General features: G+C 40.4%; 1 long non-coding RNA gene across 1 annotated transcript; it reads right to left on the bottom strand.

Annotated features, from left to right (window-relative positions):
- Positions 1 to 9,347: 9,347 nt before the first annotated feature.
- Positions 9,348 to 10,867, bottom strand: LOC110352065 (uncharacterized). The gene is made up of 3 exons (XR_011807158.1): positions 10,811 to 10,867; positions 10,005 to 10,055; positions 9,348 to 9,549 (listed from the first exon to the last, which is right to left on the bottom strand). It is a non-coding gene; the product is annotated as an uncharacterized lncRNA (long non-coding RNA).
- Between the last annotated feature and the right edge of the window lie 2,344 nt (positions 10,868 to 13,211).

Genomic DNA, 13,211 nt, shown 5'->3' with positions numbered 1-13,211 from the left:
CTCTAACTTTCAAATTCTGCTTATGAAAAAGCAAATAACGCTTGGGATGAGAATGTGAAGGAGAATGAAAAGTGGTACAATATCTATTGCTCCCAAATCCCCTGGATCTGAGGGGCTGTGCAGAATTTATGATGAAGCTCCCCTTATTCTCCACAAAAGTTAAAGTATTTTCATACATGGCAGAATCCTTTCCCCAAAACTGTTTTCATTATATATGTGTATGTGTCCTTTAAAAAGAATGAGAAGGCATGAACCCAGCAGTTTGCTTGAAAAAAGTATCCAGAAAGCTTATTACACATGTCACTGTTAAGTTGTTCAAACATTCTGATTTAATTCCTTTGAGGAAATTTGTTCTGCAGTCCCCCTCACAAGTTCAAATGATTGGAATCATCGTTTTCCAGGAGCACATTGTACCTTGATGGGAAACGTCTATCCACCAACAGACCCACCTAACCAGAGGAACAGCATCAGAGGCAGAGTTCTGGATCCGAGATGCCCCAAAAGGCTGAGCTTCCCTCACATCACAATGTCTCCATTCTTACCATGAATTCCTTGCAGTAGAGTAGCACAGCCAAAAGTAAAAATAAAAAAATGTTCATAGAATCATAGAATATCCAAGTTGGAAGAGACCCACAAGGATCATCAATGTTACCCACTAGTCTGTGCTTCTCAGTGTGTAGGCTCTGCAGCAGCCTGGTCTGCAGCATCCATAAACTTGTCTTGGAGAATTTTCTGCAAAGTTTTGTCTACCACTTCTCCACCTGGAGAGGACAAAGTCGTTCTCACATTCTCCTTACTGGTGAGGAGGAAAGTCCTCAGCAGTTCTCAGCTCTACATGACCCTTCTCCCTTTTTATTGCTGTCTTCAGCAGCCCTGCTATACGCATGGCTGTGCAGAGGAACCCAAAAAGAAAAGGGCTCTGAATTCCCATAGGAAGATTAGACCACTGAGAGGTTTGAACAATGTGACACATAACAAACACATAAAGCTTCAGTTCACAGTCTTTCAAACCCAACTTAGTGTTGGATCCAGAAGGAACAAAACATGTTTGCCCCACGACAAACCCACTGGCTGTGGATGATGTTCAATGGGCTGGTGGATTACACCTTTCCATTCCCCAGTAAATCCACCTTCACTGTTAACTAACCACTAAGCTTCCTCGTCATTCTGAATGCTCCCCAAGTCTTACTACCTTTTTGTTTTCCTTGTGAGTACAGGATAATTCTGAGTGAATATTTACCTTCCAATAATTGCACTGTATTAGTCTTCAGGACCTCAACTGCCACAGGAACTGTAGTTAATTTTCACGATGTTCCGCTCTCTTGTAATTATTTAAAAGTTGACACCGGAATATCAATGCAATTTGGCTGTTAATTGAAAAGTAGCCTTTTTGAACATGTTTTTGAACTGGCAAAGCAACTTGTCTGGAACATAGTTTGGCCAAGTTGCTTTCTGGGAAGAACTAAGCCATATAAAAATACCTACCTCCTTTCCTCTTGTTTTCCTTGTTCAGATTTTATATTTCAGATGGGCTGGGGAATCTATTCCGTCCACAGATAAGTGCAACTTTCAGTTTGCTAAAACATCCCTAGCTGTTAAGTGAAATGCAAGATGAAATGAAGGCTATGAGAAAGCCCATGGGGAATCTGCAGTCGTATCTCCCACTGATTTCTGGTCTCCTGTTCTGAGGAGAGCTTTGCTTTGGGGTGGTTCACACAGAAGTAATTGGGTGAGCAGTGAATATTTCATGACAACAATCAGGCAAAGTGGCTGAAATCCAGATAGGGCGCTATTGATGATCAAGATCATCTTTATGCATGAATCATGTATGAACAAATATTTTCTATCTCATCTCTAGAACAGGCAGATAAGAACAAACCCTGACCTTTTAAAAACCTGCTTTTGCTTAGAGATGTCTGGGTGAAATGTTTCTTTCCTCCTGAGGGTCTAGTAGTTAATTATCTTCTCTGAAAAAATAAGACACATAAAATAAAATAAAATAAAATAAAATAAAATAAAATAAAATAAAATAAAATAAAATAAAATAAAATAAAATAAAATAAAATAAAATAAAATAAAATAAAGCAAAATTAAATAAAAAATAAAGCGGAAAAATAAAATAAATAAAATAAAATAAAATAAAATAAAATAAATATAAATATAAAATTTTTACATTTTGTTTCTGTTCTTGTTTCTGCTTTCTGCTACCATTGCTTGAATTTCTTGAAAATAAATAAATAAATCAATCAATCAAAAGTACATCCCTTAAGTAGGTATTTCAAGACTTCCTGTTTGAAGAGCAATTTGATTGCCTGATCAGAGACTTCTAGGTACAGCAGACATAGGATGAAATATGGGAATTTCTGATTAGATATTAGGAGGAAAAACTCACACTGAGGCTGATAAAATATTGAAACAGCAGAAAAAAAAAAAAAAAAAAGTGTGATTCTCATCTTTGGAGATTAAACTTTGTTGGGCAAGTCCCTGAGCAACACTCATTAATTTTGAGTTTGTATCTAGCTTCAAAGTTAATCATGCTTTAAGTGTGGGTTTTGGACAGACCCCTGCAAAGTCCCTGCTCACCCCAATAACTAAGATTTTCTGTGAAGGGTTACATGATCCTCAGCATGCCCCTGTTCCACAGGTTATGTGTGTCTCCATCTGCTTCTGGGTATCTGCCACCTCTGGTCTAGCAGAGCTTCATCTTTGCTGAGAATAAGAAAAACTAGTGGCACAGGCTGTGTTATTGGTTTCCAGAGGTAGTGTATTTCCTTTCATCTCCTCATCCTTGATAGGCTTTCTAATCCTTCCCCTCACATTTTATTCCTTCTAATCATGCTTGGTGAAGTTTCAGTACAGCTGATCCCCATTGTTGCAGGTTTTCAAATCATTTTATTTAGGGAAATAAAATGCAGAAGGGCAACTTAAATGTTAATGATGTGAGATATGGCTTTTTTATATATAAAATCCATCATTGCTTAATGATCTAAGTCACTGCAGACTCCTGGTTAAGGTAGATAAGAGCATGTGGCACTTCCAGAATAAGAGCATGAAGTGGTACTTCAATTAACAGATACTGCAAGCCCACGTGCTAACAAATAACAGAGGACTTATGCAATGAGTTAACAAGAGACCAGAATAGCTTAGGGCTTCCCAAATTTTGCAGAAACTTTGTGCTTTTTAAGTCCACTCATCCAAAAAATGTCGCCCTTGTAATGGGTGAATCGTGGTCATTTATATACATGCTGAGGGCTGGATGCAATTCTAGGTAAGTTTGAATTTGATTATACACGTATATACATTTTGTTGCATGTTGAGTATTCATTTTTATGGTATCTTAGAGCTGTAAAATAATTCCTGGTTCATTTGCTTAGCAAATGCAGGAGAAGGCTGATGACTCTAAAGGTGTGAGTAGAAGTACAGTATAAGGCGTTTCTCTAATTTCTCCAATTTCACTTCAGCAGGCCTAAATGTTATGAAGATCACCTCCTGATCTAATGGGAGCAACTGATGAAGTAGAAGGTAAGCAATCTTACCTGTCTCTATTTCCCCATCTGGTGTGCTGTGCTCAGAAATAGAAAGACATTTAGTTATAAAAGTGAGTCCAGAGGAGGGCCATGAGGATTCTCAAAGGGCTGGAGCACCTCTGCTATGAAGACAGGCTGAGGGAGTTGGGGTTTTTCAGCCTGGAGAAGAGAAGTCTCCAGATTTTACAGCAGCCTTCCAGTATCTAAATGGGGCTAGAGGAAAGCTGGAGAGGGACTCTTTGTCAGGGGGTGTGGTTATAGGACAAGGGGGAATGGCTTGAAATTAAAAAAGGGTAGGTTTACATTAGATATAAGGAAGAAATTCTTTACTCTGAGGGTGCTGAGGCACTGGCACAGGCTGCCCAGAGAAGCTGTGGGTGCCCCATCCCTGGAGGTGTTCAAGGCCAGGCTGGATGGGGCTTTGGGCAACCTGGTCTGGTGGGAGGTGTCCCTGCCCATGAAAGGGATTTGGATTAGATGGGCTCTAAGGTCCCTTCCATAGGCATATTGCCTTTGAAGTCAAAACTCAGTTTAGAAAGGAAGCCCCAGACAACAAACTACTAAGAGGCAAAATCTTTTGTTTGAGGCTGAGTAACTGCTTTACTCAATCCATCTTAAAGGTTTGTTTCAACAAAAGAAGTTGATTGTTTGGGGTTCATTTAACCCAAGAGAGTGTTTTTCCTTTCTTAGTTTTTTTTCAGTTTGTCACATGAACTAAAGCAAAGAAGCAAGGGGAAAAAAAAAAAATACATCTCTTACATTTCTTACATACAACCCCTAAATTTCAATACAAGCTGGAAACCATTCAAGTTTGATCTCTTACTGCCCTAGGTCTTTCTTACAAACAGTAACATCTGTACTGAAAGGTATGTGATTGTTCCGTATATCTTTTTTGATGAATAGAACAAGAATCTACACTCTCCCCAAATTTCTGTTTTCTTGTACTGCCTCTACCCTTGCATTAAATACAATGGAGAGCTCTGACACCCTGAAAAATGCTCTTTTCCCTCATCCCCATCTTGCTTAGTCATATTGATGGCACAAACATAAAAAATTCATAGTCACCAACAACCCAGTGGGCTGCAGCTTTATAATTTAATTTGGAAGTCATCTCTTTTATTTTATTTTTTAATAGCCTGGTTTTGACAAAGTGCGTAAAGAGGGGTGGGTAGAAGCAAAGCAGCACGCCTATAAAACAGGGTTTTACTGGAGGAATTGGTCTTTGTCAGCTCTGCTGCAGTCTCAGGAAGGTGGTGATGGTGAAATAAGAATACCCAAGCAGGGACAGCTCTCTCTGACAGACCAGCCACGCACGGGGGCACATGAGGACTGCAAAACCTATGTGTGTAAGTGAGGCTCAAGAAGTGTCTTGGACTTCACAGAGTACTCGTTGTATCCCAGAACTGAACATGGGTCAGTTTCCACCTCATGAGGCTTCGAGTAGCCAGGATTTTCATCAATTCCTCTCTCAAAGAACATGCTAAGTCACGATGCGTCAGACTAAAACTCATTGCCCATTTCAGGGAGAAATTAATTAATTAATCACCCTACGTCTGCTGATTCAGCTGCACAAGTCTGGCTATAAAGGACAAGGGGAACTAGTCTCACATGGAATCAATGCATTATAGACATACATACATGTAATTAATCCCACAAGGTTCTTCCACATTGTAAATGCAGACAAGTTCTAAGACATCTTTCCTTCTACTGTGAGTCCATCTTCAGCTGCTCCCAGCACTAATAGCTGGAGCTACAGCTTTACATATACAAGTCTGAGCCATATCCTGAATCCACACCAAAGGCTACTCCAGCAGATCTCGTGGGAAGCACAGACCTGGGAATCTGGCTGGTGGAGTTTGATTTTGTAATGCCACTAACCCCCATGATGTTCACCCAGGCGTGTCCTGCCTTTGCCACACAGCCCAGTGGGCCCAAGTTTTGGCAGATGTGTGTCCTTGAGCCATCCTTGTAACTGCTTTCTTTCCAGGTTTTCTTCTTGAACTCACTCTGTCCTTTTTCTGCCTTAAAATTACACAACATTTCTCATCCCCATGAAAGTTATGTGCAGAGGCTTCACCCCTAAAGAGCATGGAAACCCAACAGAGCCCTTTTAGGGTTATCAGAGAGGTTAGGAGGAGATTCTGTGAGCAATTGTTGCCTGCAAGCTTAACAAAAGGAATTAAATTCACACTTTCTGGACAAAACCCCACCATGGTATGAGGCTGTCTGCCTGCAGAAGGCAGGGCACGATGTTTCTCTGGATGCTGAAGGATTACAGGGTGGATGCTCTGCCCATGTAACTACCTATGAATACACACGAGGGTTGCTCTCAGCTCTGTGAGCACTCAGGGAGCTCAAATGCCTGCTCTTATCAAAGGGCCCGGACATGAACAGCTATTGTAATAGAAATGTAAGTGCAGCCAGAATTAGCAGAATACACAAAACAGTCTGATTTTGTTTATTTATTTATTTATTTTTGTCCTTAATAGATCATGTTAAGCTGACATTTAGCTTAGTCTCTTTAGCGAGACTAAACAATTCTTGGGACATGACAAAGATACTTTTGAAAGAGAGAAGGAGTCAGTTTGAGATGAATCGTGAGAATATGCAAAATTTGGGAAAAATCTTGCAATGGAAGCAGCAGCACTCAGAACTGGCTTGGCACTGCCAGGAGTCACCCCACCAGCATCAAGCAAGGGAACCTGCCCTCCCTGCAAGTCACAGGGAGGGCTTATACATTGCTCATATATAGTGCACATATAACTGTGTGCACATGCACACTGGGAGCATTTTAGTAGTAGTTATAGAAGGGTGTTTAGAAATTTTTAGGTGTTTATTGCTACTTTCTGTGTGTCTTTTATTCCAGTTTATCTGTCGCATTGCTGATACCAATCGTGAATGCAAGGTGGGCATGTTGTCAGGTAATTATGTGTTGTTAATAAATCAATAAACTGCTTCAATTCTGAGTTGGTTTAATGTGAACCAAGCAGTTTTTCCCTACCACAGGTACTTTGCAATGCTAGTCAGGGACTTAAATTCTATGTGAATACTGTACTGCTAATATAATTCCTGATAATATAATTTCTGGCATTTCTGGACATAGCGGTTCATGTTCCCTAGTCTGCTGGATGCAAGGTGCACAGCAGTAGGGGTCTGATGGGAATTAGCCAGAAGTTCACAGGTACATAGTGCAAAAATGAAGGAAAAAAAAATTGAATTTTTGGCCATAGCTAAAGCAGCACTTGGCACAGAACAGCAGGGAGCCAACTGCCTCAACCTCTCTTAATTACTTTGCATTTCCACTTGATATAAATAATAAATGGCCAACCCTTAAGCTATACTCTCCCCATTTCACCCCATAGGTGGGATGGGGCTTCAAGTTCTTACAGGGCTGGCAACTTAATTGCTCAAGAACAGCAGGGCAGCTCATTGTAGCAATTAGAAGGCTCTGGTTTAGAGTTGCCAAAGCCTGGGGTCAGCACGTACTCAGCAGATGCGTAGGGGACTGAAGGTTCAGTCCCTGATATTACAAGTGCTTCTGTACTTGAACAAAATCTTAATACAACAGGTGACTGAAAACTGAGGATGCTTTCAGTTTCAGTGTTAGACAGTGCAAAACTCTTCTTGGGTCAGAATTATCCATAACATATTTTTATAGCAGAGTTTTATAGAACTTTTTACCACCAGTTCAGGAACAGGGCTAGAGAAATCCTCATTTCTTCTTTTGAAGAATTTTGAATAAGACCAGATATTTCAAGATTTTTCCTATACTGTAAGTATTGGTGGGTCCACATCTGACATCGTGTCAGCAGAAGGTCTGGCATCTCAGATAGGGCAGTGGGAAAAAGATCAAGGAACCAGTGCTGCCCTGAGGCATTTCTGCCCCCATGAAAGATTCATTTTGCTCCAGTGCTGCTGCCTAGTGCTCCTCTATTTCTTTCAGTACATCCATCAGGCTAACAGCATCTCAGGGTCTGAAGGGTGATAACTATGGCCCCTGGTGTCCTTGTAGGAACCAGAGTCTTGCCTTTGAGTAACCATAAAACCTGAGCTTTGCAGTGAGTATGGCATTACATGAGGCATAAGAAAAGCTTGTGAGATCTTTAAGTCTCTTAAATTTTAGTGGGCTGCCTCTGCAGACTGCATCCAGAATGAGAATGATGAACAACAAAGGAGACACAGAAGGGGAAAAATCCCTCTGCACAGAGTTGAGCTCCTTGGATGTATTGCAGCTCTTTTTTCAAAGCATTTGTTTCCACTTTAACATCACTGTTGACATTTCAATGTTACAAACCTCACTTCCTCCTAAATGTCTGTCTTTTTCAGGGAAACTACGGCTGAGGGATCATTTCTGTCCCTGGAGCTTTTACAATGGGAAACAAGTTTTATGGGCAAGTTTGCTGTATTTTTCTCTGTTAATGCTTCAAGCTTGTGGAGAGATCTCTTCTTATCATCTCAGCTAACATTTGTCTGGTAAATATTCAGTTACCACATTGACTAAGTTGTGATGTAAATTCCCCAAACCTAGGAGACATTAAGAATTAAATCACAGCTTCCTTCCCTGATGCTTTTCCTGAGCTATCTTTGCAATAAAGAACGAGCTCTCTGTGCTAATCCAGGATGCCAGAACTTCATTCATGAACTGTCTTTTCCCAGCTCTTAACAGAAACACTTTGGGCAGTGTACAGTCACACATAAAAATAGTCTGAGGCTCCAGAATCCTTTTTTTGATATTTTGTGGTCCCTTTATTCATCAGTATGGACACACACTTTTAATATCTTTATACAACATTTCATACAAGGAATGTGCCACATCTTTTCTCCAGTCTTTCAGTAAAATTGGTTGCAGATAAAAACACTTATGTGTCTCGCAGGATCTTTTATGTGTTTTGAATAGCTCTTCATTTTAAAGAGCAGGATTTCCAAGTGAATAAAATAAAATGCAATTCTACATTCAGGAACCAGAAGAAAATGGAAAGTTGAATGCTGCATGAGAGAGAGCAATTTCTCTCTTTGGCTTTGCAAATCTGTTTGTAGACCTCTGTCAAGAGGAAGAGTTCTCCAGGAGCAAAAGAGCTATTGCTGCCACCGAGACAGACCTCCTTCCGTTACAGATGCACACAACTTAATTCATAAGGCTGGAAACTCCATCTCCTTCTGTCATTTTTACTTTTGACTCCTTTGAAAGCAAACAGGTCACATTAGAAAGGCTGTCTTGGCAGTTATGGGAGGGTTTTATGTATGAAAGTAGCGATTATCACAAAAATAACATGAGTCCAAGATCAAGAGCTCTAATGAAAGCACAAGTCATCAGGAGGCTCATTAAAATTATGAGAGCTCATAGTACTCTACTCAGTTAAGGAGGAACTACTAGAACAGCACAAATTGCACAGAAATTTATTTTAAAAGGTACAGACTCTTGGTGTGCATGAGCTCAAGAGACCCACACTTGCTTCTTGGCTCCACATTGTGGCCTACCACATAGTGGAGCCAAGTAGGAAAGAGTGGTAGCTTAGGCTGAAACTGAGGTTTAAACCCTTTGAGCTTGTTGTGAGGTCAACTTGTTAAAGAGGGATCACAGATGAAGGCATAAGGAGTTGCTTAAGTCAGTTGACTTTCCTAGATCTCCCAGTTCAAGCAAAAGACAATCAGCTCTTGTAGGCAAGTAGCCCCCCAGCCCAGTGCCTCTCACCAGATTTGTCTTAGCTTAACCTTTACTTTTTTTTTTTTTTTTAAACCTTCAATTAAAGCTAATTGCATCACAGTCCCACCTGGCCATACAGTTAAATCAGTGTGCAGAATAAATGAAGGCCACAAGACAAATGTCCCCAGCTTGCCTTCCAACACCAGGAATTATCATTCCACTGAAGATCCAGTCTTCCTGGTACCTCCTGCTCTACCTTCTTGTGGTGGCAGGGCCCAGGGGGATGTGGAACGAGGGGGAAAGAACCAGGAATCAAAGCTGTGGAGTGCTGGAGTAATCCATGAAGCTCTGAGCGGTGGTTGACTGGAACAGTAGAGGCTGTGATAAACAGCATTCATCAATGACTTGTTCCCAATGCCACAGTTTCCCTGAAATTTTCCCCAGTGGAAAAGTGAAACTATGAAGATTGTTTAAACAGACGCCCTTTATTTCAACAAGAGCATGTCAAATACCAGTGTGCAGCCAAGTGCCACATTTCAGCTGAAAGTGGCACCTTCAAATGCTAATGTGATTGCAAGGGGTGGGGTGACCATGCCTGTCATATCCTCCCAGACTTTAGTGATGATTCAAGCCCAGAAATGAAGTTCTTTCCATATCATATACCCTGTGGGGTGTACCTGAAGTTATACACTCTGTTGGAGGAGCATCAGGAGGTACCTTGCCTTTAAGATATTACTGTTTACACCACCAATCACCCTGCAAAGTCTTCCCTAGTTGTAATATGTACCTATGACACCGTAAATAGATCCCACAAAATGGAAGAAGTCTGTTACCTTCCAGAAATTCCATGACTCCTATCCACTCTGGGAAAATTAACATCCATCCTGAGAACAGATATCACTATTTACAAAGGGACTTGAGAAAATGAACTGAAAAGTACACAAGCCCTTACAACCCTTTAACACAATTGAACTGTTCTATGTCACTAACAACGACAGAAAAACAAGTATTAATAGCTTGAGATGGAGCAACCGGCCAGAAAAGAAATAAACAAAAAGCTACAAACACAAAAACACAGCAGCAAAGCCAACAAAGAGCAATAAAAATTTGAATTGGAGCAGCCTAGCAACACAACTCCAGGCTTTCAGAAGGGGCACTGACAGAGCCCTGGAAGAGCTCTCCTAAACACCACAGTAACACTGCATTAATGTGCACTTCTTACGAAGAGAGCTTCTACAAACTGCCTGGAGGAATAGGCAACATTCAGAATGGCAGTGTTGTTCCAGGTGGAGAGGGATCAGACCAGCCCTGACTAACAGGCCCTGTGAGGCACCAGTGACTTTTTGCAAAGGAGACAACACCTCCTCATCTGAAAGGTCAGAAAGTGAGAGCAGACCTGCCTACCTCTAACTGCATCCCAGCACTGCTCTAGTCCCAGCCCTGGCAGCATCCACAGAAAGGTTCCTGGGCTTAACAGTAGCTGGCATCAGGTGGCCTGTGGCTGGTTGTGTTGCAGGATGGACAGGGAATAGGGGGTTCAGAAAGGAGCTTGCACAGCTGAAAAATGCAATGTACTGTCAAAAGAAAAACAGCAACTGACTTTTTTTTTTTTTTTTTTTTTTTTTTTATCATCACCCACCAAAATATCTCCCCAGAACAGCAACTTTCCCAACACCCAGCATTAGGTACCAGTTCTAGCACTGAATGAATCAAAGCTGGTGTGGGACTCAGGTTTTTCTACACTTGCTGGAGAAAATTGTAATTGGTAGCACCTTGTTTCTACATAGTGCTTAATCACTTGCCTCTAGAGGTGTTCAGCAACAAATTCCTAGAGAATGAATGGAGAATTGTCAGACATGGGCATCTGCATCAAGGTTTTCAGTGATATAAATTTGTTTTTATTCAAGATCTAGAGCCCAAAATAATTGTCTAAGACAGACAGCCAACTTAAGTAGTTTTGAAGGGAATGGATAGTAACCTTCTCAGGGCTGGCATCACCCACCTTCAAAATCACAAAGCCAAGAGAAAGAAGAACTTCACACTTCTCTGCCTCACACAGACAAAAACGGTCTGGCAAAAAAAGTGCTAAACTGTGATAGACATCTCTCCTATGTACTTGGTCCAACGAATACAGCACAAAAGGGTCATTAAAACATGATAGAAAAATCCACAAAGGCCACTAAGTAAAAGGGATTGGCTGATGTTAGCCCACACAAAGCAATGAGGAAAGAAGATTTACAATGCCCCCAAAAGGCAGTTAACTCCAAAATTCATTTTTTGTACGTACAACAGTATGCCCTTAGTTTTGTATATTCACTCCTGAGAAAAACAGAGAAAAATAAATACAAAAGAGCTATGACGTCCATCAGTTAATCATTTGTTAAATAAAGTCTTCCCCTGGAGACAATACCTGCAGTATTTCTCTGACTTTAGCACTGCAAAAAATCCTAAATAATCTAATTAGATTAGACAGTGAGGAACATCCCATTAATATTATGAGGTCCCTCAAAGGAGAGGGGTAGTATTACTCCATACACTGGTATGGTCCCATCATATTTTCAGCTGTATGCCGTCATGCCACCGGTTTCATCACTACTCTGTAATAGAGGTAAATTTCCCTTGGACTCCACAAAGCTCTGGATCAGAGAATCATTTTCATTTGTTCATCTGTTTGTTATGATTGGCTTTTGAAAATACCATTTGTTCATTTGTTAATAAAAGTAAATAAATGGTGAAATAAGTTTATTTTCTGCTTCTGAAGACTGAGATTTAAGACACTTTTTCCCCTTCAGCCAAAGAAATGAAATGCAGCAATATTTAGAGATAATATTTACGTTTATTAGAGATAAATAATATTTATCTCTAATAGATAATAGAGATAACAATATTTACCTTTTCCCACTAGTTACGTTTACTCCGTGGTTATAGCACTGCTGGTTGTGTAAGAGACTCTCAGCCCACATTTTCATAGCTGCACTGTTAGCAGGACTCACACTACTCTGCTGACATTTTGGTTTGGCTGTCTCCAAATTCAGTTTTGCTGGAGTGAACCTGGTAGCAGAGGCCAGAGTTTGTTTTGGTTCTTAACAAAACGTCATGTAAAGAAAATTTTACTGGACACACTTTTCTGTAAAGCCTTGTTATGCATGTACTAATCTCCAGCTTCAAGAAAGAACAGTTTTCTGAGGAAAACAAATGGAGTTACATAAAAAACGTTGTAAAAAAAATAAATCTTGCAATGTTGGAAATGTCAGCCATTATGCATTCATTCAGTGTACTGTTACTCCCACAGGCATTTCCCCTGACTGATGTTTCCCATAGGTGAACAAAATGCTCCAACTACTATCACACTGTTTTATCTAAGTGTTTTTCCTAAGCAATCTCTTCTAACCATTGTGAACAGGTGACTTCTTGCACTTATGTTGTGACTAACACATAATAAGAGTAATAAAATGGATTAAAACCCACCTAACATACAGATCACAAGTAGTTGTTGGTGGATAAGCATTAATGAATGGAAAAGGCAAAAAGCTCACAGTAGGTTCCAAAAGGATTGCTTCTAAACATGACGTTATTCTCAGCAAGTTGCTAGAGGCAAATATGAATTTACTGATGGTAAAATGTATGAATGATGCAAACTGAGGAGGCGGTTAAGCCTTTATTACAGGAGAAGCATTTAGGGGACCTGATAAGCATTCAGATGTGTAGTACAGCTGTATGAAAAATGTGGGCCTGTGGAAGCAAAAGATGGAGACTATGCATATGGAAGGGCTTTGGAGAGGGGATTGCTTTTGCAAAGGACTGAAGGATAGAGTGGAACAACAGCCCAAAGTCATGTCAAGAAGTCTTAGGTGACCTGTGGAGGTGGGAGGAAATGCTGAGCATGTGAAAGGGACTCTTTCATAGATACCTGATGTTAGTCTTAGAAAAAAAGTTGAAGAAAAGGAAAGGAAAAAGAAAAAGAAAAAGGAAAAAGGAACAGGAAAAGGAAAAAGGAAAAGGAAAAGGAAAAGGAAAAGGAAAAGGAAAAGGACAAGGAA

This window comes from Anas platyrhynchos, chromosome 2 (assembly GCF_047663525.1).
Source record: "Anas platyrhynchos isolate ZD024472 breed Pekin duck chromosome 2, IASCAAS_PekinDuck_T2T, whole genome shotgun sequence".
In the NCBI taxonomy this organism is placed as follows: domain Eukaryota; kingdom Metazoa; phylum Chordata; class Aves; order Anseriformes; family Anatidae; genus Anas; species Anas platyrhynchos.
This window is presented reverse-complemented; position numbering and strand designations above follow the sequence as displayed.